Genomic DNA, 27,316 nt, shown 5'->3' on the forward strand with positions numbered 1-27,316 from the left:
CATTACGTATACCATACTTCTCTAATTCTTTCAGTTTGTTTTCAATATCCTCTTTCTTCTTCTTCTTCTCTTGCCATATCAGAATTGTCCGACGTTGGCAATCAATATTGCGAAGCCTTCTCGATCTTCTGCCACATGAAATAATTGTCCTGCATTTGGCATCTGAGTCCATTCACGAATGTTTTTTAGCTAGGAAACCTGTTTTTTTACTGCACCTTCTCGATCTTCTATTTTGCCCTTTAAGAATTAGTTGTAGTAGTCTATCGATTTCTCCTAAATATATGTCTCAGATTAGACAGTTTAACAGTCTTTAGTAATTTTCATTGTTGTTGACCCTCCTTAGTAATTCCTCGTTAGTTTTCTTTGTTGTAAAAGGTGTCTTTAATATCCATCTATGAATCATCATTGCTAATGTTTCAGTTTGAATCATACTTGACACTTTTAGAGTCCATAGTTCCGCTCCGTAGAGACCAAACATAGCACTTAATCATTATTTGTCTTAGGTCTAAACTGAGATTGTTTTTGCAAAGAAATGTCATTTTCAGAAAAATGATCTTAGTCATTACTATTCTGAGTTTTATTTCTATGTCTGAATCAAGATCCATTAAGACGGTTCCTAAATATGCAATTTTGTATGTCCTAAACTTGGATTCCATTTAAATGAAGCATTGCATCTGGAAGTGGATTACAGCTAAAGACCTAAAAAATTGGTTTTGTTTGAGTTTACTTTAATGTTCATTTCCCGAATACGATCAAGCAGAATTTGTAGGACTTCAAAACGAATTCTAACAGAGTTATTGTATCGCCCACATATCTCATTACATTAAGTAATTCCTCATTGATTTTTATTTCATATGGCTGTCTCTCAAGTGGTTTTTTTTAGATAAATGGTCCGAGTAAACATTGAACAACGTTGGTTACAAAATGCACAAACCATGCAAAGACATCCTTTCTTTGATCACTGCATTTTTGTAATAGAATATTTAGCGCAAAAAGTGCCTCGTCAGTTCCCATAGCATTTCTAAAACCAAATTGGGTTTCTTCGAGATCTTGTTCGCATTTGCACCAAATTTTATTGTGAAGTATTCTTAGGAAAATCTTTCTTTTCAGTATTAGTTTTTCGTCTCGTCTCAGCTGCATGTACTCTTCCTCCACGTATCTCGGTCATCGCACTTAAAGTCTTTATATATGCTTGACTTTTTCTTTGCGTTACCTGTGTACATCTTCAATTATTGTTGTTAACATCTTTAATTATACCATCCGTATAGTCCTCTAGCTTACTTTCGAGAATTTCCTCAAATTTCTTAGTTATCTCAGGGTTTTTAACCTCTACTGTAACTTTTCAACTTCTCTAACTTTCTTTGCATTGGAGATTCTAGCTCTTATTTCCGTTTGGACCAGGTAGTGGTCCGTCTCTATGTTTGCCTGCTTTTTATAAATACAGGTCGCTGAAGTGTCTTGCGTCGACTACTACATAGTCGATTTGATTTACTGTATTCCCATCAAGGTTTCTCCATATTCCTTTATGTAATATCTTTGTTCATAAAGCATGTGCTTTTGTGCACAAACATTTTGCAGTTACATTCTTGAGTTTAATAGTAAGTACTATATGCTTATAAGGAATCTGTTGCGGTAAATAAAACACAAAAACAGTAATTTTAACAGTATTTATTTTAACGTTTATTTGCACTGAGCATAATACAAGCTAGCATACGAAATCTCGCCGACAGTTTGACTGGATGACGAAAATTTTGAATAAAATTTAAAATAAAGAATTAATAAAAGATTTGTGCAACAACTAGAGCATATACATTTATACATACATATAATATGAACATACTTGTATATGAAAAACATGGAAAAAATATAAAATAAAAATATCTCGTTAACTATTCCTATATACCAATAATTTATCCACGGAAAAGTAGAGCGTATTAGACAGTCCAACAATTAAAGAAATATTTGTTAATACTAAATAACAATTAACTTATGCAATATAAGATAGAACTGTAGTCAAAAAGCATTTACTTTAATTTCAAAAATAGATTGGACAATGTTAACATTTAATAAATTATATTGGTCTTGAATTGTATAAGAATTCATACAGCACTGGTCACCTTTTGTGTCTGAATTACTAGTTGGATGTATTTTCTTCAATTCAGTGTTATTGGGACACAAATATTCTAGTTTTTATTCTTACAGTACAACAAAAACAACTGAAACCGCGATTTGCGCCAACTTGAGAAACTACAAAGACGGTCGCTACTCCCACGTTGCCCAATCAATTAGTATTTTAGAGTTTTACATTCGTGTATTATATAAATATGACATAATTAATAAAATGTGTAATTCGGACATTACACCTGCAATTATTCATCGAGATATGAGATTATATATTTCAGTTTATAACGTTTTTCGTCGACTTCCGATTCGAATCTCCATTTCTCTCTATTTTACCCTAGGTATTCCTCAAAATTCCTTGATCTCTGTTATGTGGTCGTTTTCACTTTCCCTCTCCTCGATTTTTTCAAGCAGATCGTTGATAAAAATTCATCTCGGTTGTCTTAAGGATTTTCTCTGCTGTATTTTTAATTTGCCAGATTTTCAATCCGTACGTCACTATACTTTTTATTATTTTGCTGAAAATTCGTCTTTTGTTGTTCTTTGGATAAGGTTGGATGGCATAGAATACTATTAAGTCATGAGATGGCTTTCCTACTCTGTGTATTTCTGAACTCTATTGCTTTCATATTTTGTTGAGGTTCTCCTGAGGTCCAATTTTCTAGCTTAAAATCATGATGTTCGCTTCCGTGTACAAATGTAGTTAGTTTTTTCTATATTTATTTCTCAATCCCATTTTTTATATTCTTCTATGAGTTTTCGTGGGATATATCCGTGATCGTCATAACATTAAGCTATCACTATCTGATCCAATGCAAAACAGCAAATTCGATGGTCTTCAGAAAAATTATTACTCCATAGAATTCCTTCTTCCATGTTCTTAATGTTGACCTATACCTTGCAAAGCGTTTGAAAGTACTTTAGTACCTGTGATAACTTGTGTTATTTCATCTCGAACTTTTATTTTGGCTGTGGTTTGGAGAGATGTTTTTAATTGCTTCAATGTTATAAATAATAACATGTGATGTTTTTCACAGTTTTAGGAGAGGTACCTGCCTTTTTTAACACTTCAGCTGCAGATAAAAGTGTTATTTTTCTGTTCTAAAGCGCATCTGGTCTTCAATGCCTTCAACCCGATTTTTAAGGATCTTTCTATATAATCTGTTGATGGTGGTAACCCAAATTTCATGGTAGTTGAGTGATTTTACCTCAGTTAACAGTAATTATAAAAGACGATCTGGCTGTAGTCACATTTCTGCATTTTACAATGTTTATGGTACGATGCTCTACTTTCAATAAGGTGCTCCTTAAAATACACATCCAATTGCTGTAGTGTTATTCTTTCTCTTTTATCTCCTCTAGTCGTCCCATCTTTCTATGTACTCTAGCACTTGATTCTTATATGCTATTCTTGTCTTTGTTGTCTTCAAAGCTTAGAAATTGTTGTTTTTTTAGTTTACAATTTAGTATTTAATGCTCTTTAAATGATGTTAACGATGAGCCGGATCATACTAAGACTCCCTTGTTTGATTAACGTCACAAATGACCTTGGCATTTGTAGTTATCTCTGTCAAAGTATACTATAATCACTTTCTTTACAATTTCAGGTTTTCTGTAACTCGAATACGCTACTACTACTACTATATTGTTACCTTTGCCAATATATTAACAAAACGCTGAATAATCCTCGCGCTCATCATCATCATCATCATCATCATCATCCAGCCTTCTACGTCCAATGTTAAACATAGGCCTCCACTAATTTCTTCCAGTTCTGTCGGTCTTAAGCTTCCTGCAGCTAATTCCCAGCGATTCTTTTCACGATGTCTGTCTGTCCATCCTGGCGTTACGCCTGACATAATGAAGATGATAGCTTAGTTATTTTAGACCATTTTATCTGTGTCGTTATGCAAGTATACTTATATTACGCGATATAAATATACTCTTCAAAGACTTAGTAGTGGCATACTTTATATTTGATAACCTATAACAACTGTAGTCCGAAACCGGTCGTCCAATACAAAATAAAACCAATTGTGAATAAGTCTCTTCTTTTCTATTTTTACCTTGAAAATGGACTAATATTGGCAAACTATTCATCATATTAGACCTATGGCGATAGGATGCATTCTCATTGCATTTCTAGTTGTACCAAAAAAATTCACATACTTTCAAATTTTTTCTCGAATTCTGCGAGCAGACATTAAAAAAAAACAAGAGTTTTCTAACTTACAGATAATCTATGTTTTTTAACTTTAAAATGGCTACAATAAACGATTGTATTAAACAAGAATATGGTATTGAACAAGTTGTTTTGTAGTATATTTACATCTAGTAAAAAAAATTATAAAAACATATTTTTGTTTGTTTAGATTCAATTTTTCGTTAATTTTAGATTGTCTGAAGACGCAATACCCTTCCACGAAGCTTAATACTTAAACACTTAATACTAATACATCTGACTGGCCATGTTTTGTAACATACATGTACATACATACAATACATACAAATTACACATAGTAATAAAAGATAAAAAATGGAAAATATAACGAGTGTTATTCATTTCTTGTTATATCAGACTAAAAAGGTAGCTTATATACAAATATATCACCTAAAAGTCAACGCGTCATTAAGAGGATTTGGTGTATTGAGTGGTTAAATTAGGTGTAAAGTGGAACAATTTTAAATAACTCGCCGACAAAATAAACCATCTATTCAAAACTTTCCTGACATTCACTACAATGTTTTTCCATTCGCCGATCGCCTAGTTTAGTAGATGAGACATGTAGTAAAATGACTGTATAGTATGCAAACAAAAAGAACGAACTACCATTAAAATGTATCATTAAATATGGTGTCATTATATAATAAATTTTCTTTTGAAAGAAAAAAATATAGTCGGTCCGATAGCTGAACGGACTGGCAGCATCTCTGTTGTGAGCAGTTTAGTAGTTTTGAACCACAGTTCAGCCAAATATTTTTTAAACATAGCAGAATATAATCACAAATGGATCTACGACTTTGAATTGGAATTGGCGAGTGAATACTTATCTTACGAAATATATTAAGAACACCTGGTGCAATTTTTTAAGAATGAAATCTAAAGGACATGATATAACTGCGAGTTCTGTAAGAAATACTTAAGGAAATAGCAGATTTGGGGATATAGATAATATAAAAATAGGTAGAGTAAGATTGGTAAGACCCCTGTCAAGAGCGAATGAAAACTAATCTCCCAGAGGAACCGTATTGTTGCTGCATATGGAAAATGGAATAAGTGTACGCCAAAGCTGTGGTGTAAAGTTTGTGTAAACAAGGGAGTCTCAAGGAAGATTTGTGATGTAAATTGGCAACAACTAGAGATGTGCCAACTTAGGGTGATGATAATAAAGAAGGAATCGAATCGTCCGATCGATAAATATTATCGTAAGACATAGAATCTCGTGTCTCGTCTCTTATCGTGAGTCTTATCGTGTCTCTTATGAAATGATAACCAAAGACCTAAATAGATTTTAAGTTGGGCTGAAGTTTGATCTTAAAATTACAGGAAGAAGTTAAATATAATTAAAGACTAACAGATTCACTATCACAGTGGGTAAGAAACAGTAAGAAGAAGGTTGCTAGATTAATGACAAGGTGCAAAATCACATATAGATAGTTGATTTGAAGTCTATTGGAAAGCATTACAAATAAGCCACATATTTGTTTATAAAGATCAAGGAAGAATATAATCGAGTACGTTCTTCTGGCGAATCGAAGTTGCAAAGTTGTTCTGATGTTAGATTAATTACTGACTTAGTAGAAAGAAAATAACACTGATATATGTAATTAAATGTAGAGCTTGTCCGCCAACTGGCATTAACGAATATCAGAATGAAGATATCTGGTATCTCTTGGTATGTAAGAAGTTTCACCATAACCAATACAGTACGATCAGCGACAGGAAAAACTTGTTTAACATTTTGAATGAATAGTTTTCTGTTGGTTAGTTTACTTTAATTATAGGAATGTTATAACCTATTTTCTAAACTACGTCAAATTTAGTATAAAACTTTCTTTAAATTATGAAATTTTTAGATATAAAGCATTAAAATAAAGCAATTTCAATTTAGGCCTACAATTGCATCGTTTTATTTGGTAAACATAATACCGATGGTTCGCAAATGGTTGAGATCCTTCGGAGTATTTTTTATATAAGTACATTTTTCTTGTATTTTTTGTCAGTTTATTTAATAAGTTCCAATTAAAATGCAATGCTATTGGCTTTTTTAACTATTCCTTCAAATATTTTTTAACTATTGAAGAATAATCATGTAAAGCTCAGGAAGGTGAATTAGTTATTTGAGCGAAGAGGGAAGGAATGCATATTCCTATGAACCTTTGAAAAGGGAAAACAATTTTTGAACTACTATATATAGCTGTAGTATGGAGAATTCTACATATATATTATTTGTGTTAACTAATATATATGGAGAATTAGTCGTATACGATTTCCTTTAATAATACATGAAGATTTTCTAGCCTATACTGCAATTACCCAAATTAAACTAAACGCAACGTTGCAATTATCCATGGACTATTATTGTTATTCAAATTGCCAATTACCAATAATTGAATGCTACATTTACCTTACTCGAAGCTGCATATTTGTCCGAACTGCACATTCATTTGCTAATTATCTAGCAAATTTTAGTTCTGATGTTTTCATTGAATCACAACTAAATTGTAGTTTTAAATGAATCACTAATAATATTTCAAATTCCATTCCAACTTCTATTTAGTTTTGAATCTTTTTTTCTTAACATGTACTTAAAATTGTTAAAGATGCAGTGTTGCCGTTGACATTTTGACCACTTCTTTATCAGAAAAGCTAAAACTAATAGCCGACAAAAACGACGTTTCTCCCTAGATAACTCCGTTAGACTAACTTTAACTGCAACAGTAGATCTAACAAAGGATGCCTCAAACGTGCGCAATATAGATAACTCCGTTAGACTAACTTCAACTGCAACAGTAGATCTAACAAAGGATGCCTCAAACGTGCGCAATATTGATTAATTTTCTGGTTTTATTCAATTTTACGATTTTCTCATCTTTTTTCAACCTAATTAGCCTAGTTTCATAACATAGCATAGTAATAGTTTACTGTTTTTACTATTCTGGTCCTCTGACTAGAAATAGACTTTGTCGAAATCATAGAGGGTAGAAAAATATCTCCGTCTTCGTGTCAGCTTCGTTGTGATTACTTGAGTACTGAATACTAAAGCCACATAAGATATCTCTTTTTCCAGTATTTTAGAAAATCTGACCTAAATTATCCAAAGGGAAACTTTTTTATGTATCTCATTAGTCTGGTAGTTCTTATACTATGTACACAGTATGCACGTGTACAGGTATCAGTACCAAGATGGCTGGCTATCGCGCTCTCATTGGACCACTTATGTCACGTGGCCAATCCAATATGGTGGCTGTCAGCTGTCAACTCGTATCCAATTTAACATGGCAGCTTTGTCAACACGTCGCCAATCCAACATAGAAGCTGCCAGGTCTTCTTTTTATCTGTCATATCTTCTGCAGGACACTTAAGGGACCAACCATTGTAGTTGAGCTATTATCCACCAGTCCAATTTTAACAGCAAATGATTTTCGAAAACAGCGTATTTTGGGATCCCATACATTGTATGAATATGCTAAAGATAGATTTAACTGACTAAATTTGGAATTTAGGACAATAAAGAGAACTGGGGAAGCAAGAAAAACTACATTATGTTCTGAATTCCATGGTTTTTTTTTATCTACTGTAGTTCAGAATAATTCTTCTACATTTAGTTTAATAGATAGAGAGAAAGAGACCTCTAGTAATTATTAGAGGTGTATCTGTTGGACATATACAATTTACTTTAGTGCTGGTATGCTTCCTTCATTATTACCATTTGTATTTTTTGCTGTCAGGTTAATATGACACCACATTATTGATTATACAGTCCACACAAACGATTTGCTTCGATTGTGCACAAAAATACGAATATTAAAATTTCGGATACTTGCGTTCTGTCAATTTGCTCCGTCGCTCTGAATTACTACTTGTCAAAAAAGTAGGCATAAGAACGTTAGGGAGAGGAGCATGGAACAAATTTAAATGTTGCCCAAATTAAATCCCTAATAAAAAACGAAATGAGAGTGAAAAGTTGACAAAAATGTTTTGATCTATCCAAACTGTCAAATTATCAATTGTTTGCTGTTTGTGTATTAAGAGTCCACGTTTTAATCTTATACAGTAATTAAAAACAGATCACAGAATCATGGTAGGAATTTTCAAGTTAATAAAGTACTATCTACCCCAAAAAAACTTCGACCATTGGCGAACTTCATATCAGTAGTATGTATACTAAAAAAACTTGAAATATTTTCTAAACGGATTGATATAAAACATTAATATATAAAAAAGTGAAGCATTTTATGCTTTGGCAAAGAAGCACACAAATATGACACCAGATCCTCTTAAGATTTTTAGAAATGTCTCAAGTGTTGAGTTTATATCTATAAAAGTAGGTGCGAAATGAACTTCTACTGCTAACGACATAGAAGGATATCAATATGTATGTTAATAATTTTAAAAAACATTTAATTTTATTTCTGGTAAGATTAAATGATTTACCTCTTTTTAAATGCAGTTTTAATTATGTAAAATTATCCAAACTGATGTAAAACCTGGGATTTCTTGCTGTATCTTGCTCTTTTTAAAGTTAATAAATATTTTTAAATGGTTAGGTTAGGTTTTCCACGAGTTTTGGTTATTAATTATTTTAAAGATTAAGAAATGTTTTTAGAGGATTATGCAACCAATAAAGCAGATTCACGCTTTTTGTTGGTATATCCAATACGTTGGAACTATACTTCATTGAATTTTTTAGTAATACTTAAACACACAACTTCAACGATCCGTTTCCATTATCTTTGTCAATGTTAAATACAAATTTGACATAAACCAGACAATGATTCTCTAGATACTGTCAAAGATAGATTTGCTTTGTTACTCAACTTGTATTTCTCTCTCCCTCTCTCTTTCTCTCTCTCTCTCTCTCTCTCTCTCTCTCTCATAAACACTTAGCACATTTTTTATCCAATCAATCAATCTCTTTGTTTTGATTGTTGTTTTCGGATAAACTCATATTAAAATAATCTAGTATCGGTGACAACCTAAATTTTATTTACAATAGACCATGGAGTTCCACAAGGTAGCCTACTTATATCTGCCGATTTTATCACCGATATTATTAAATACATCTTAGAATATGCTATCCATTGAAACCATCAGTGAAATAAAGAGAGTATAAAGATCAGCTCAATGGTGAACATTAATGAGTAACAATATGTCGACGACACAGTTCCAATGGCTGATAATGAGGAGGATTTGCAGACACCAATAGACCTGTAAGAAATACGGCATGAAATTGAGCTAGACAAAGACAAGAATTTTTACAGAAAGCAAAAACATTTATTGGGAATTATCTTCATTTGCCTCAGAAGATGAAATATGTACCTCAACAATGATACAAAAACATAAAAACTTCCCTATTTTGTGGAATTTTTTTCTCCTTTCTCCTCTCAATTGATTGTTGGAAAATATTAGTATTTTCTGTCTAGTTGTCACAGCTTTTGTAGTTTTTATCCTTTGAGAATGATGTGGACATCACTAGTAGAGCTGCACGTAAGATAGAAAGGTGAGACATGTGATGCTGAAAAAGGTTACTTAGAAGATTAGCATCAAACTTAATGAAGATATAATGTCTCACTTTTGAGATATTTTTATCATTTCCTAGAACACTTTACGAAATGAAAAAAGACTACCGACTGCTGTCAATTATTGTGGCGATAACAATATTGTATTTGTAGCTCCTTTGAAGAAGCCCTTGTTTAATTTTGTAAACCCCAGTCTAATTTCTTGAGCCAGAATATTTTGTTCCCTTCTATACAATATTGAAATAAACCTCTTGAAATTATCAGTTTTGAATAATCTACACGATTAAAAAATTTTTGTTTTACAAAAATCACAATCAAAGGTTGTTTTGACGTGCTAAACTTAAATGTTTTTCCTTACATACTTTTTAATATCCTTCTGCAAAAACTATTATGCCATGCATATGTTGGAAGACGCTGTTCTTCACAAAAACCACTCAAAACCCTTAAGACACCCTCTTTTATTATAAACAAATAATACAAAAGTCAACTGCAAAATGGCGCAGAAAATTTCGTTTTGTTTTTAATTAATAATATTCACATAATATTTATTACACCTTAAAGTTAGAGGTTCGTACATTCAACCTAAATTTAGAGCATACGAACTATGTGTATAGGTTGGCTGGCGGAAGAAATAACGATAAATATTATACCAGTGCATAAAAAACGGAAAATATCCCAACTTTTCTTCAATATTGACGTTGTAAAGTAAAATTTAATCGGAAAATTATTTTCCGTTCCGCGGATATCAAAAACTTTATGCGGATATCAAAAACATTATGCGGATATTCAAAAAGTACCGCGAATACCAATAACGTTCTGCGGTTCTTAACAAAATTTTACGGATTGTAACGTCATTTTTAATAAAATATTTTTCATTGTAGTTAAATATTTATAGTAATAATAATTTGGGCAGAAATTATTTTCACAATAAACAATATTATAATAAAATCTAGCAAAAATTATACATACATAAAGTCACTCACTTCTGAGACTGGATTTAATAATAAACAAGAAAGAACAAAATAATTTATTTATATAAAGTACCATACGTATCTAAAAAAGCCTGATATAAAGAAACTATCATCTGTTGCTAGAATGTCTGTAGAATGGAGATAGTTAGTCATAATGAAGTAATAAAGAAAACAGAGGCAAACAGGATTTAAGACCGACATTTGTAATGTCTGGGTATTGTGGGGTAGTCTAAATAGCTTTCTTTAGAATATTTTCGGTTTTTTTTACATTGATGAACACTTCCTTTCGGTATTTCTGCCTCCCTCCCGTATAGGTTATAATAAATTGCTAGAACATTAATCGTAATATTTATATTTTACTTTGGCATGTTTTGAATTGATAATAGATTATATTTTTCCTTAAGTCCCTATCTAAAAAATGTCTTTCCCTCCTTGATAAGTATTACTTTAAAAATTTTCAATAAAAAATTTGTTTAGAGTTTAGTAGAAGTATGCGGACGACAGTTGACAGTCTTCTATAGGCTCGGTCATTAACCGAGGATGACGTTTGACGTCTTGTGGATAATTCATTTAAATACATTTACTAATTTTCTAGGCGAATTAGAGATAAGAGAAATTCACGTGATTTTTAATAGTTGTATATTTTCATTAACAATAGTATTTGTTATTAGTTGGATTTTTTAAGTTGTGTGATTAAAGTTATAGATTCGTATAGATATTTTATTTTACGTAAACTAATCTTGCTACTCCGTGTTCAAATGATCCAACCAATTAACGGTATGCCGAGGATTTGGAACTAGAAAAATAGATTTATTAGTGAATGTTAACTAATGTTAATTTGAGCAACTACTAAAAAAAATGAAATAAATAAAATTAGACACTATGGACTTCAAACACAAAACAGATAAATAATGCACTTGAAAGTGTACTCAACAATGCTATCACATGCACTATTAGATTAATAAGCTAGGAATAATGAAAAAACAAACAAAAAAGAACCTATTAATATTTAAAAAGTAGCGAGCTGGAACACACAACATGTAAACAATCCACTAATGCAGTGGTGTATGGAAAATACTATTCATTTACAAGACCAGCAAAATTAGAAGAAAATACTAAAAACAAAATTTGGTACTGGAAAAAGAACACAATAACATTGAAGAGAAACAATTCTGGATTTCAATCAATAAATAGTGAAACAATGAATTTGAAAGAGTGCTTATCGATTATGTTATTATATCTTTTATTAAAGGAACAAAACTAAGAGGAACAAAGACATAATACAAATAGAACCAAAAGCACATTAAGATCTGTCGGGACAAAGATTTTAAATACGATGACAATAAGAAATAGTCGATATGAAGATTTTAAATACGATGACAATGAGAAATAGGGTAAGGGATAACAAAATCAAAATATATGTAAAACGAACGAGAATGTACATTGCCGAAAAGTTTGCTCTAAAAAAGGACAAACTGTAGTCATAAATAAAGAAGTCAAACGGAAAGGAACAATAATAAATGACTCCATGATTATAAAAATATGAGCAACTTGGATATATAACACTTGCCTTTTTAGAGTAACAACTTAGATGAAGGAGGAGGAATATGCGACAAAAACAATAGAAAAACTAAAAAAACACTCAATACGATTAAAAACGGCAACAAAACTTTCTTAATTTCTATTATCTTCAGAGATGGTATCTTTAGAGAAGATTTATGAGTCAATCTCATTGAGATATATTAACCCTATAGCATGATCCAGTTTGCAGTTTAGGATCATACAATCATTTTCGTTCTTTTAATTTTAATTACACAACCTTTAAATATTTAACTATTCAAACATTTAACAAATTTACAGTCTCAGTTAAGAAAATTGTTTTTTTAGACCTAATTGTGAGTTGTTAATTTGTTTAAATTACCAACAATTGTGGCTAAATCGATTTAAAAAAGTAATAAATAATACTGTAACGTTGCCACATCATAAAAAATTTCCTACGATCCACATATTTTTCTATCATTGTATAGACTAAATTATTTATTATAGACTACGTTCCAACTGTCGTCCCAGTACGAAAATTAAGAATACTTAGTCCAAGTTTGCGGAAAAATAACCGTTCTCCATATTTTTCAAGCAATAACAGCACAATATCAACCTAGCGAGGATTCCATTATAAATAGATGACGTCACATAACACACAACACAATATACAATCGATCGTCGTATGTAGTCTATGTAGTTCATTCTCTCAAATACACATTGTGTTGACTTTGAGCAGGCTTTGCATTTGGCTGTGACATCATATATCGTTACATTATTGCACCATTCCTTTGCGGGATGTTAGACACTCGAAAGTACAGTCTGTACATGTATACCCGTATACAGAAGTCAGATTAAATCATATTCCTGAAAAAGAGAAAAAGTATGTTAGTATCGCTAGTCTCGATGCTGGTACGTAGATATCGTTCTTTATATAACATGTATTATATACAAAGAATTTCATTTTAAATCTTACATAGGAAGAATAAATGAAAAACAAAAAATTTATATTTGAATGTTGGTTAGGCGAATTGTAATAAGTTTGTAAGTAAATTTTTACCCGATTTCCATTTATACCATGGTTATTTTAGTGTTAGACAAACAGGAATATACTAATATGTATAATATGCATACAATAAAAGACTACAATAACAACATAATAAAATAACAGTTGTTTTATTAAAAACAACGCTACACGAAATTTGAAAAAAATATTAACAGTCTTAATTAGTAAAATAACAAAATTTTTTAAACGCGAAATTTTATACAGATCACGACATTGTTTTATTGACCATGACCATACAACACAATGGCAATCGCTGTGACATGTTACACGTTTCCACCTCTATATTCGTTTCACAGTAAGTACCATAGATAAATAATATAATATTAGAAATTAGTAGGTACGAATTGTTGTAATTGTGACATTGGCATTAAAAATTTCAAACGAAGTTCTGAAAGAATAAAAAAATAATTAATAAAATTAATAAAATGCCTATTACGTTGTATACCATCCAAGAAAAAGTGCAACTTGTAACATTGTACTTTCAAGGTCATTCGATACGCGACGTACTGATCGTCTTCTTATTGGGGAAATGCCTCTTGCCGTTTTTATTACTCTATTTGTTGTCATTTGTTGTAAGTGTTTTCATCTCTGCTGTTTCTCGGCCACAACAGCATAACTCACCAATCAAAAATGAGGCAAATACCTGGGCTAGGAACGATAACGAAAAAGCTAATCTTTTTGGCAAGCACTTTCAAAAAGTATTCACGTCATACCCTTCTACAGTACCTACAGAGGAAGAAACAGAACTAAGCAGATTCCTAACAGCACCGTTTCAAATGGATCTGCCCCACACGATATTTACAGTCAACCAAGTAAAACAAACAATAAATGAAGTCTACATTAAAAAAGTCCCTGGATTTGACCCTGATCTCTGGCAAGATTCTAAAAGAAGTCTCGGACAAGTGGATAAAACAAATAACCTTTATATTTAATGCAATCGTGCGCCTAAACTACGTCCCTAGTTCATGGAAAGTGGCACAAATCATAATGATCCTTAAACCCAGAAAAAGACCGGAAAATGCATCTTCATATCGGCCTATAAGCCTTTTGCCTATGATTAGCAAGGTCTTTGAAAAAATATACGTAAAAAGGTTAAAAACGATAATAGACGAACATAAAATAGTTCCAGAACATCAATTCGGTTTCCGAGACAAACACGGAACCATAGAATAAGTGCATATGCTAGTCAACTAAATAAACAAGGATTTTAACGCCAAAAGATACTGTTCTACTGCTTTCCTTGACATATCTCAGGCTTTTGACAAGGTATGGCACATAGGACTACAAATAAAATTAAAGAAGCTCCTACCCTATCCTCACTTCCACCTCTTAAAATCCTACATAGAAAATAGACACTTCCTGGTGAAGCACGATACCGAGCACACTAAGATATATCCTATTCACTCAGGCATCCCACAAGGCAGCGTTCTCGGCCCAATTCTATATCTTTTATACACAGCGGACATTCCAACATCTAGTACAACTAATGTTGCAACGTATGCAGATGATACTGCTATCCTGGCATCCCACACAGATCCATCAACAGCATAAAGAAATCTTCAATCAAACCTAAATAGAATTCAGCAATGGATGAAAGTATGGCGCATCAAATCTAATGGAACTAAGTCAATACATGTTACATTCACGCTACGTAGAGAAACATGCCCCCTGTATATATTGATAATTGTCTAATTCCTCAATCCGAGGACGCTAAATATCTTGGCATGCACTTGGCATTGGACGCAATTCAAAACTATCTCTGGATAACAAAATTTTACTCTACAAGTCCATCCTCAAGCGCATATGGACTTATGGGATTCAGCTATGGGGCACTGCTAGCGTCTCCAATACAAATATCTTACAGAGATTCCAAAACAAGGTGCTGCGTGCCATAGTCAATGCGCCATACTATGTATTCAACGAGGTGATTCAGCACGACATCCCTCTAGAATCCGTGAAAAAAGCCACACAACGTTTTAGTGCTAAATACTGTGAACAAGTGCTAGTGCATCCTAATGCGTTTGCTCGACAACTAAATGTGCGGAACTCTTTGAAGTGCGTAGACTAAAACGGCAATTGCCATCCGACTTGTCCAACTGAACATAATAAGTGTATTCAAACTAATAAAATTTTAATTTTAGAATTGTAAAGAGGTTACTCACTGAAGTAACTCTCTACATGTCTGCATTTTTTACCAAAAATACCAAATGCTTAATATAAATACCAAATACCAAAATACCAAATGCTTAATGCCAATGGGCAGATTGTTGTACTCAATGGAGTTAATAAAAAGAAATCTCTGCTGTTTCTAATATCCTTTTTGTCCTTTCTGTGTCAGGTCGTGTTTCTTCCGCGAATGGGATTATTGGTTTGATGACTGTTTTGTAAATTCTGCCTTTCATTTCTTTCCCGATATTTTTATTTCTCTATATTGTTTCATTCATATAATATATTAATTATGATTGATCAATATGAATTATTAAAATAGAAAACCTTTTAATTTCTATAAATATTTTTTACGTTGCAAACATAATAAAAGTTCAGTTTTTGCAGGACATGCCAGACGTCCCGCGGAATACAGCAAAAGTACCGTCCCGTGTCCCGTCCCGGATGAATCTCTATTTTTGACAGTTTAACTTTAGATGATCAATAAATGCTCGGCTATCAACTTTTGACTAAAAACACCAATTGATCCTTTTTCCCGGGGCTGTATATTGCATTAATCTCTGCCTGGAATACAGAGTTATATTCGCCTAATACAACAAAAATTTCTTTTTTACCACCGCTGAAGGTTCCTTTACCCGATTTTTCTGCACTTTTAAAACCATTGTCTACGAGGTGTAAGTCTGCGTTTCCCGTGCCCATCCTTCTCGTGATTAGATATCCATCTGTAAAGGGACAGAACCACGCACCAAGGAACAGAAGCACAGAACCGTGAAGAGTGGCGAAAAATGGGAGAGACCTATGTCCAGCAGTGGACAGAAGAGGTTGCATGATGATGTAAAGGTACAAAAATATTTCACAAAGTTTTGATTCATTATTTGTTACAGTGTTAGTGAGTGTTTAGACTCGAATGAACAAAATTTTCAACAATTTTTGTAGTTTTATGTATGGTTTGAATCTAATTTTGCTATTTATATCCGGAAATTAATTTGTGGTCCCATTTATCTGTTGTTTCATTAATTTTTTTAACCCCACACATAGTATAGTCAATATCATACGTAGGGACTGCTTGGTCGTACACAAATAATACAGTTTAGCTACGTTTGTTTACATATCTCTTATAATAAATAAGCTATTCTAAAATTATTGTCTGTTTATTAATGATAACAAATATTATAAGAGATCAAGGAATTGGCAAAGAAATTGTCTAAACTCCAGTTCATTCTCACCGACTGTTGCCATAACGTGGATAATTGATTTCATTCAGTTGTTGTTGCAGACACGAAGCTCTTTAATTATTTATAAATTGCGATGATTAAAACGTTATTAAATTAACATTGTTGTGACACCGAAGAATTCTAAAAATAAATACAAAAATTTTTGACCGATGACATTACTACATACATACACACCCATGTGGATGGTTGATCTCACACCCACAACACGCAAACACAATATTGTAGTATTTACACGCGTTTTTCGTGACACTCGATGTTCGATTGTAAATACAGGGTGAGGCGACCGTATAAGCGCAGTAAAAAATTGTTTTTCCGCCGGAAAAAACAACTAACAATATTTATTATTGAACGTATTGACTCTCTTTTATATCAAACTGAGTTTTTGTGTGGTGCTATACTCAGTTTGGATCAACAACATTCAAAAAAGAAACTTGCTTTATAATTTGTGAATTATTATAAGTCAGATAGAAATAAGTGAAGAGTTTATTCCATCACTGAATGTAACTAACAACAAATTTTTGATCATTACTATAATACCGGGCACATTCGATTAGTTTTATTCAACCTTTATAATGACGCCTATATCACAAAGAGCAGCAAAATGCAAAGACCACAGACAGATCAGTTTAAAATGAGCCATTTGCTTAAGTATTTCTTCGCATCTCTCACACAAGAATGTTCAGGAAGCTGAAAAAACTAAATGGGGAGACACAATTTGGGTTTAAGAGTGGACTGGGTACACGTGAAGCAGCTTTCTGCTTGAATACGCTTGTACAAAACTGCATGGACCAACGAATTAATCACATTCCTCAATTATGAAAAAGCGTTTAACACGTAAAACACGATGTAATGATAAAAATGCTACACAACGCTAACATTGATGAGAAAGATACAAGAGTTATCCAGAATCTCTATTGGAATCAAAAAGCACGAGTGAGGCAAAACAAATCAATACAAATCAATAATTGATCATAAGTCGCTGGGATAACCGGCAGTGGTAATGCATCTTTGTTAAAATGTATGGTTCATTACATTACGGCACAGGTAATTGTTCTTATACAAAAGTAATACAAAGTTACTTTCTTCTTTCTTGATGATTGTAAAGGTGGTTTTTATAAATTGTTCCATAAACTAAATTATAAATGTTGTTTGTTACAAAGCGTTGATTGTTTTATGTAATAATAGGATATACTTAGTTCATAAACTGTTTCTTCTGATATAGCCTTTGAAAAAGAGGAAAATATTAAGAAATAAAGTTATCAGGTCCAGGAGATGTTTACTGACTACATACTCGAAGAATATTAGATACATATTTGATGTGTTTATTTTGATATATATATATATATATATATATATATATATATATATATATATATATATATATATATATATATATATATATATATTCTTATAAGGTGGCCTGCCTTCTGCTATCTTTATATTTTTATATAATTTGCTATTGAGGATTCTTGGTAAGATGTAACTCATGGTTGAACCTTATACTTCACATAGCATTGTTTTAGATTATATTCTTCTCAATAACTTTCTTTCAAAAGTATTAACATGGTTTATTATCTTTTTGTGTCATGATTAATGTTTCTACGCCATATGTTGCTATTGGCCATATGACGGTTTTATATATTTTGAACTTCTCTTCCCTACGAATGTCTTTGGCATTTTCTTTAAACTTCAATTTTTTAAGTGACCATTTCTCCCTTCTTTGTCGGCGCTGACCCTACCCTCCACTGGGGTTGGTTACCCAACCTTCGGTAAGGTTGCTCAGGTTTGCCGGCGTTCACCAGTGAACTCAGAGGACCAAGATATGAGTTCCTTCGGCTAATTCTCAACGGTAAAATCGAAGGAAAGAAATGGATAGGACGGAAGAAACTCTCTTGGTTGAGGAATTTGCGGCAGTGGACAGGTTTGACAGCGGACCAATTGCTACACGTAGCGCAAGACCGAGATCTGTATAAAAATATTATAAGCATGGTAGTCGCCGACGTTCCGTAGGGATATGGCACTCTAAGAAGAAGACCAGTGAACTCCAGGTAATTAGACCGGTAATATAATGTGTCTTACGAAAAAAGATGAAGAAAAAGGAAGAATTGAAAACAAAAATTATGAGAAGAATACACTGCCCAATAAAGACCGAACAAGGAGAATATAGAAGACTAATGAATCATAAAATAAGAAATATAACCGAAGGGGAAGACATAGTAAAATTTATTAAAGCAAAAAGACTGAGATGGTTTGGACACATATAAAGAAGAGAAGAAGATGCACTAATTAGGAAGATAACAAACTAAAAACCAGTAATAAATAGACCATGAGGAAGACCAAAAATAAGAAGGACAGACCAACTACTAGAGGATATATGTATAACGAATACATGCGGACTAATCCACCAAGTTAAATGAGTTAAAAGCTCAAGGAATATTGAGCTATTCAGCCTATACGCTACCAAGAGTCATCGGTTCATTTATATATATATATATATATATATATATATATATATATATATATATATAATCATATACCAACGATAAGTTAAACGATGAGATTGTAAAAACCTTTCGCATGTGTTAAATAACATTTTTGACGATTGACCAGTTACCTAAATGTAATACCAAATATATAAAATAATACCAGATCATTTAATTTTTAACCATCAACAAAAATGTAATATGATGATGATAAGTATGAATTTGATGGTAATACGATATTCACAGATATCGCCGCCGCAGTACCTGAAACCTTATTTTTCTAATAACAATACGTTCTTTCAAAGACATAACTTTGATTCTTCGGTAAACGTACATTACACGCCACAAAAAATTAAACAAAAATCATTAAAACATATTTGTTAATAAATTCACTGTATGAATTGGATATGATACATTATATTCCCTACGTCTTATTTTAATAAAAGAAATCAAAACTGTCAGCGCTGATTGACACAACAGAGCAGTAAAATGTTATACATAAAGAGTTGTAAAAGATATCTTCGCTTTCTTGGTTAACTAGTAATAAAGTAATCAGCATCAGCATTAAATGCCAAAGCGGTCTTTGTACGTGGCTTTAACTTTACCAATTTGGCAATTTATTCATAAAATCTTTCAAAAATATATTGGCGGATTGGTTAATTTTATCAAAAACATTATTTCCAGCTTTTTCCATACCTCCAGTGTATATCGTGTGAATAAGTAAGTTTTTCTATCTTTAGTTCCAAGATTTTTTACACTTCAAATTACCACCTTTGCTTATGTGCAAAAGTAATAAAATGTCCATTACTTTTTTTACATGTAGGGGCGAAATACCATAAAATCAAAACTTTTTTACATTTCAGTCACCCTATAGAATGGGATCGCCATTGTCCAGGTAAACTTACCCAGAAAATCGAATTCGTAGAATTAATCCATGAGGGTGTTATAAATTCGTGTTTACGAGAAAGGGGGAGGGTGATTTTCACCCCCGCTGGCTGGCGCTACGGCTACCGGCCGCCGATGAATCAGATGGTCACAGAATAAGGGGATCAAAAAGTCACGTAAGGCTGAGGTCATCTTCGCTAAAGTAAAATTGTTGTCACCCTAGAAACTTTTTGGTTTATAGAACGGTCAGATGTTGTCAAAAACTATAATATTTGCCAGATTCTACTCATTAACTATAAATATAATAGAATAAACCTAAAACTGTTGACTAAAATATATTTATAATCGTTTAAATTTTCTCTTATTGGTCGTAATACGATTTTGCAACTTTTAAAAGCAACAACGTAATGACTGTATGAGCAAAAAATCTATCAGTTTACGGTAAAATAGTACACATAAAAGCAACCTTCTCATACATCAACAAAGCAGGTGTTTGCACTCTTTATAAACGATGTGTATTGAGCTACGGTCTGGAAAGTCTCTATCGTTATGTATCATGTTTTAGCTCTTTCTTTAGAACAGTATGTACAGTATTCAGATAACACAGTTCGCTGTTGTTCTTTCTCTCTTTCCCTTTCCACTATGCTCCAAGTGTCTTATGTTTTAGTTCTTACTATAGAAATAGACTCAAAGCTCAATATCGAACGTTATGTGTGGGTTGCACAAAAATAAAAATTTCTCATAATTAATATTTGCAAAACAAATGTGTCGGGTTTATTAGTAAGAGGTAGCAAGTAGAACAAGTTTCATCAAAACCGTAATGAATGTAGGCGCAATATATATGTTAAACGAAAGTTCCACAATTTCCACGTTTTCCAAACAAATTTTGTGATAACTGCAACCAAAAAAAGTACATAAATTGGAGCCGCTTATTGACGACGGTTGTAATTTTACTGTATTTTGTGATTGCGCCTACAAACCCCTTTTTCTCTTCGTTCTATAGGTTGGTTGTCGCACAACACCTCACAATTCACAATTTGAGTATTTCAGAGTGAAGATCTTTTACTCCCAACACCTTGTTGTTTTTTGCGCCCTATTGTTTGCTCCATATGTTGAAGAGTCAGGGATCACATCTTTTTGTCCCCATATTCTACTGTTTGAGAGGCTTATCAGTTTCTTGTGATCCTAATAGAACTTAGAAGAGAGTTTTCCAATTTGATTTTATTTTTGTTTTCTTGTGTATTTCTTGGTTTCTACACAACCCTATTCGAAGACCTACCGTTTTAAATTTTGCTGATATTTTTATGCTGTAACGATTCAAAAAACTCTTTACTCGTATTTCAACTTCCGTTGAAAAAATAAAATAAAAATACTTTAAGTGTCTCTTAGAATAGACTAAACAAAAATATAAATGTTCCTTTTATTCAGCCCAAATTGCGTCTTAAGAGCGTAGGTTGTGTGAATAAGAATAGCTGAGAAATGAAATTAAATCAGATTCCGGGTGGATAATTTTGTTTTGCCGGGGAACAGATAATAGAAACATGAGAAAAGGAATCTAGTCTTTGTCAGGTCAGATGACCCTCAAATTACATAATTAAAGTAATAAATTTTGTAATTATTATGACATTAGGTCGATGTTAAAGAATAACATTTTTAAGGGAACATACTTTTACATTTCCTTAAGATTCTACCACCAACGGACCGTACTAAAATATGAAATTCTGTCATCCCCTGACTTAAAACTTCCACAGCATTTTTAGAGATGGAAAAAAGAACATCGACTTGTCATATATGTATGTCTGTCTGGATCCTTTTCCCCTTTTTTATACCTATATTTTGACGAGTTGAAAAATTTTTATTCGGGATCCGATTTCTCGTGAATTACTTTTGTAATAAGAAAAGCTGGACCTTTCCAGTGACGTAACATAAAGAGACGACAAATCGGTTTCTATTGTGATGTTAAGTAAAAAATGTTAAGGAGGGAGTGTATTGTTATTATACAAAAGATATTCGATGGTTTTTTTCGCGGGGTTTTAATGGGGTCTAATGATCAAAATGATATATCAGAAATAGAAAATATAACCATGGTGAACTAATTGATATACCTGGTGTAACCTTTGATAACACGATACCTTTAATAGTTTAGCGTCTAAGAAGGAGATTATACTCTATATACAGACATTTTTTGAATAAAATTCAAAAATACTACTCGTACATTTGACGGGCATAAAAATGCTGTGCAACTAAATATGAAGAACATAAAAAACGAGAAAGAAGGAAAGACATCATTCTCATTGCTCTTATCTGGAACCTAAAAAATTTTCTATTACATGTTTTTATATCGCTCTTGAAGAAAAATATGAAATCAACATGTTTGCACTTTACTTAAATATATTAACAAGTGTCCATTTTCTGCTTCATTTATTGTAAATTTTAAAACGTTATAAATTACTTCTGGCATTTGATACATTGCACAAAAGTAACCAGCAATTTATATGAAGCTTTCCTCACTTTTCCGAATTTTACCACTGCACAGGCACACCTAGAACTCTCGTCTCTTCCTATTCGCTCTCTTGGGCTCATGTACTAGTCTCTGTTTCTTTGTGCCAGTTGGTAGAAATTCTCATCATAGTGTTTATATATTTCTTGGATTTTTTATACTTTTGTAGTATTATACTTTCCTTTGTTATTTCTATAAATCTCTTTAGAATTTGTCTCTGGAATATTCGTTATTGCTCACCCCATTTCCTTTTTTATTTGTATATGTTACGACCAATGCCTAAAATTGAACAATCCTAGCATTGTAGGTACGGAAAATATTGTCCACTTCTAGCATTGTACCCCTTTACTGTATAATCTCTGAAATACACATAATCGTCGGACTTTGTATAAAAGAATAACTGTACAATGTATGAATTTCAATAAGTATCGATGCGTCATATCGATTTTTACGATTATTCCCATTTATTAAATACAAACAAACATTAATAAGGTTATAAAGCTATAATTAATCAGGGTTTCTGACTTCTAGATTATATGATGAAATTATTTTAAATTATTATAGACAGCTCTTGAAAATGTGAAATGTTTCACAAAAATCTTTCCTCTATTATAGTTGTTGATTTCTGCACGTACTATGACCTCAATATAACAATTGAGGTCATCAGAAAGGGGAGAGAATTTTAATAATAAATTCTATTTAAAAATAAGTAAAATTAATAAACAAATTACATACATTAAAACAATTACAATAAAATATAGAATTAGTCTATACAGTAAATACGCTAAAATGAATGTTTATATATAAGTAAAATGTTCTTTTAAAAATTCAAATCACCACACAATATGAAATAGCTAGTTTAGCACACAAGATGAATTTCTTAACAATATGCATATACCAGTAAATAAAACAAAACAAATGCAAAACGTTCAATTGACAATGTTCAATCGCGATCGCGGCACAGCTGATATAAAGTTCTAAACAAATATGAAATCTATATACCAAGTAAACGTACTTGACATATGCAGCAACAAGATAAATGGTGTATTGTACCTTACCCAATGAACTGATAGCACCAAGGGCTATTGCAAAAGATGTCTTCAGCGACGTACATGAACCTCAAAAAGTTGATAATGGACCAACCTCCACACCCTTACTGCATTTAACGACTCTCTCGGTCACTTAACAATATGCATATACCAGTAAACAGTACTCGATAAGCAGCAATGTAATTTTGGCAACAAATAGTATAAGGTGTACTTTACTTCATGAAATGATTTCAGCTACGATGGGATTGCTAACCCTCTGGTTCGGTGAAAATTCAGGAATCCAAAAGCTCGCCTTTTTCACAAATCTCAAGCGAAGTTTGTGTGGTAGGATGCACAATCCTCAACCAGGAACCCACGTGTCTGTCGTTTGGAAGAAAAAACTCGACTGTATCACAAGACCGCAGCTAAGTGTGCTGAACTAGCTATTTCATATTGTGTCGTGATTTGAACTTTTAAAAGAACATTTTAGGTATATATAAACATTCATTTTAGCGTATTTACTGTATAGTTTAATTGTATATTTTATTTTACTATTAATTAATATGTGTAACTATGTATATTGCTTATAATATTGTTTCGTTTGTTTACCTTTATATATACACTAAAGTATTCTATTGCATTGAGTTTGGTATTGCCTGTCGTATCATATTCTAGCATATTCCTGTTATAATTTCATCCGGAGACAAGTGGTTTGTGTGATATATAGATATCCATCGTATTATATTTAGTTCCAAACAGCTACGTTTTTACGTTAATTCATTCACCTTTCTTAAAGCATTTGTCACGCATATTTTAAATTGCAGATATAAAGGATTTGTTGTAATTAAATGTAGGTAATTTGTTTATTGATTTTACTTATTTTTAAATAGAATTTCATACGATCGTCTGTCTTATTATTTCTATAGGAATATACATACCCAATTCGAAAGGGAGAAACCAGAGAGTTCTAGATTGAACAGAATATATTCTCTCCTCTCTCTGATGACCTCAATTGTTATATTGAGGTTATCGTATGTGCAGAACGCAACAATAGTGGTGTATTTATCTTTGAAATGTTTCACTAACATTATCACTCTATTGTAGAACAATTTCTTCTTATTATTTATATTTTAGTTTGACACAGCACTTTATCATATTATTGTCGATTCGAAAAAGAACAACTCTATATATACATAGAAAATATAAAAATATCAAATAATTAACAATAAATGTTGGATTTTTGATTTGGTGTGTCGCTTGTCAATAATAATCGATTTGATGCGATGAGCGTTTCGATAATCACTTTTAATTTTTATCATTTCGGACATTGTACAGTTTGGTGGTACAATGCTAGAAGTGGACAATAATTTCTTTACAATGCTAGGATTGTCCAATTTCGGACTTTGCTCGTAACATATATATTCGCTTTTCAAATTTGTTCTTTTTTATTATTACGAAAATTCTAGTAAAATACTATCGAAAATTGTCTGACCTTTTTAACATTCCTATCATATATAATATTAGCTTACATTAAATTTCCATATCTTTGTGTTGGAGGCTGTTCGGATAACTTATAATATCACATGCAAGTGCAAGGATATTAATGCATCTTAATGACATGACTATTAATTTTGCGGAGACAGTCTCCAAGTGCACATTGATGTTAATAATTCATGAGGTGTGAATTTTTCTGCGAACAATGTATCATTTATTATTAGTCTTATGATAGGAGGAACAATGACTTTTAAAATAGTAGTCAACACTTTTTACTAATCGTCTACAGGAATTCGTTACAATATAGGGTAATTACCATTTTTTTTGTTAAAAGTGTTGCTTTTGACATTGTTTGGCTCCCATAACAGATGAAACATCAACAATAAATAATTTCAGACACAAAAATGATGTAGTTTATTTAATTCAATAATGATTTTGTCACATTTCATTAAAACTAGTGACGGTAATTTATGGCAGAGAGATAAAATTCATGAGAGAGTGGAATTCACTCGTTGCCCAAGTGACAGACCATAATTTAATATCATTAAGAAATGAGAATTACACAATACTAAAAAACGCTGATGGTCAAGTTCAAAAGCAGGAGAGAAAAACAAAATATACATTGTCGAAGACAGTCAAGGTACGTCTGTGAAACATATTAATAAAGAATGACCCCAAATTGAAACATACAGACTGTAAAGATTGAAGAAACCTCACCTGTAATACAAAAAATACCAAGATAAACAAGAAGAAATATCAATAAATAAAGAAAGTTTTAACCATAATAATCTGAATTCAATAATGAACAAAAAATGGTTAAGATAGTTCATTTTCTCCTGTTTGCGAAAAGTTTAGGCATTTGATACATTAGATACGCAGGTTATCTTAAAAGCCATATTTTTGATTCTTTCTTTATGGTACTGAAACATGAATTCTTACAGAAGCATTAACAAAAAAATTCTTCTTCTTCAAGTGCCATCTCCGCGGCGGAGGTCGGCAATCATCATAGCTATTCGAACTTTTGAGACGGCTGCTCTGAAAAGTTCATTTGATGTACATCCGTACCACTCTCTCAGGTTGCGCAGCCATGACATTCTACGCCTCCCTATGCTTCTCTTTCCTTGGATCTTTCCCTGCATGATCAGTTGGAGCAAGTTGTATTTCTCTCCACGTGTAATATGTCCGAGATATTCCAATTTTTTTGTTTTTATTGAATTTAAAAAACAAAAAAATTAAGGGCTTTTAAAATGCAGAAAAAATATTACAAAGGCTGCAAAAACAAGTCTTTTAAATAGTTCAAATATTTACGCACGTAAGGCGAAATGACAACAAATATAAAGAGTTTCATCAGATAATAAATGTGTGGCAGAAGTCAAAAGATTTCCATTTTAAATTATATTTTTGTTATTTCGCTGTTTTATTCCTGATACTAGGCCATCGGCAACATAAGCCAAAAATCACCCATATTGATCATAATATTATATTCATTTTGTGGGGTCTCATTTATTATACGTATTATCGTAGACTCCTGTAGTAAATAAACTTCAGGTACGCTACTGCTAAACAATGCAAATTTTCACCATGTACTGTTAACAAACAATAGAACATAACACTTGATTATACATTGTAAATTGTCAATTAATCTTTTCTGGGAGAACTAAATATTAAGCGGTGGTCTCACTGTTCACGAAAAAGAATCCCGTATAATACTTTCATTGTATTGTACAAAACGTACGTTACGTTACAGAGAAGAATGGAGCAATAAAAAAGTTTTAGTGTTGCCAAAATTTAGTGGTTTAAAAGAATGCTGTCAGAATCCATATTTGAGGAGCATACATGCAAAAACCGATAAATCCACTTTTTCCAATTTCGAGATAAATGCCAAAAACTTATACAGCAAAATCCCATAATAATTTAAAGAAACATCATATTGTAATTAAATAGTAGTAGTAAGTCATGTAATAAAATCCTAGAATTTTAATATATTATCTTTTTTTACTGTTTTTATTTGTCATTTTTTTTTAATTTATCGGGTTTTGTTTGAAAACCGAAATTTATCGGTTTTTGCCTGAAAGATATTTGCAA

General features: G+C 32.0%; 1 protein-coding gene across 2 annotated transcripts in view; it reads right to left on the reverse strand.

Moving 5' to 3' along the window:
• Positions 1 to 1,653: 1,653 nt before the first annotated feature.
• LOC140445886 (Krueppel-like factor 7) overlaps positions 1,654 to 27,316 on the reverse strand; it is a 730,239-nt gene continuing 704,576 nt past the window's right edge. For both annotated transcript variants that reach the window (XM_072538295.1, XM_072538296.1), the window contains exon 5: positions 1,654 to 13,241. The gene's annotated coding sequence lies outside the window, so the exon portion shown is untranslated. The remainder of the gene's footprint in view (positions 13,242 to 27,316) is intronic.

The sequence above is a fragment of the Diabrotica undecimpunctata genome, chromosome 7 (genome assembly GCF_040954645.1).
Source record: "Diabrotica undecimpunctata isolate CICGRU chromosome 7, icDiaUnde3, whole genome shotgun sequence".
NCBI lineage: Eukaryota > Metazoa > Arthropoda > Insecta > Coleoptera > Chrysomelidae > Diabrotica > Diabrotica undecimpunctata.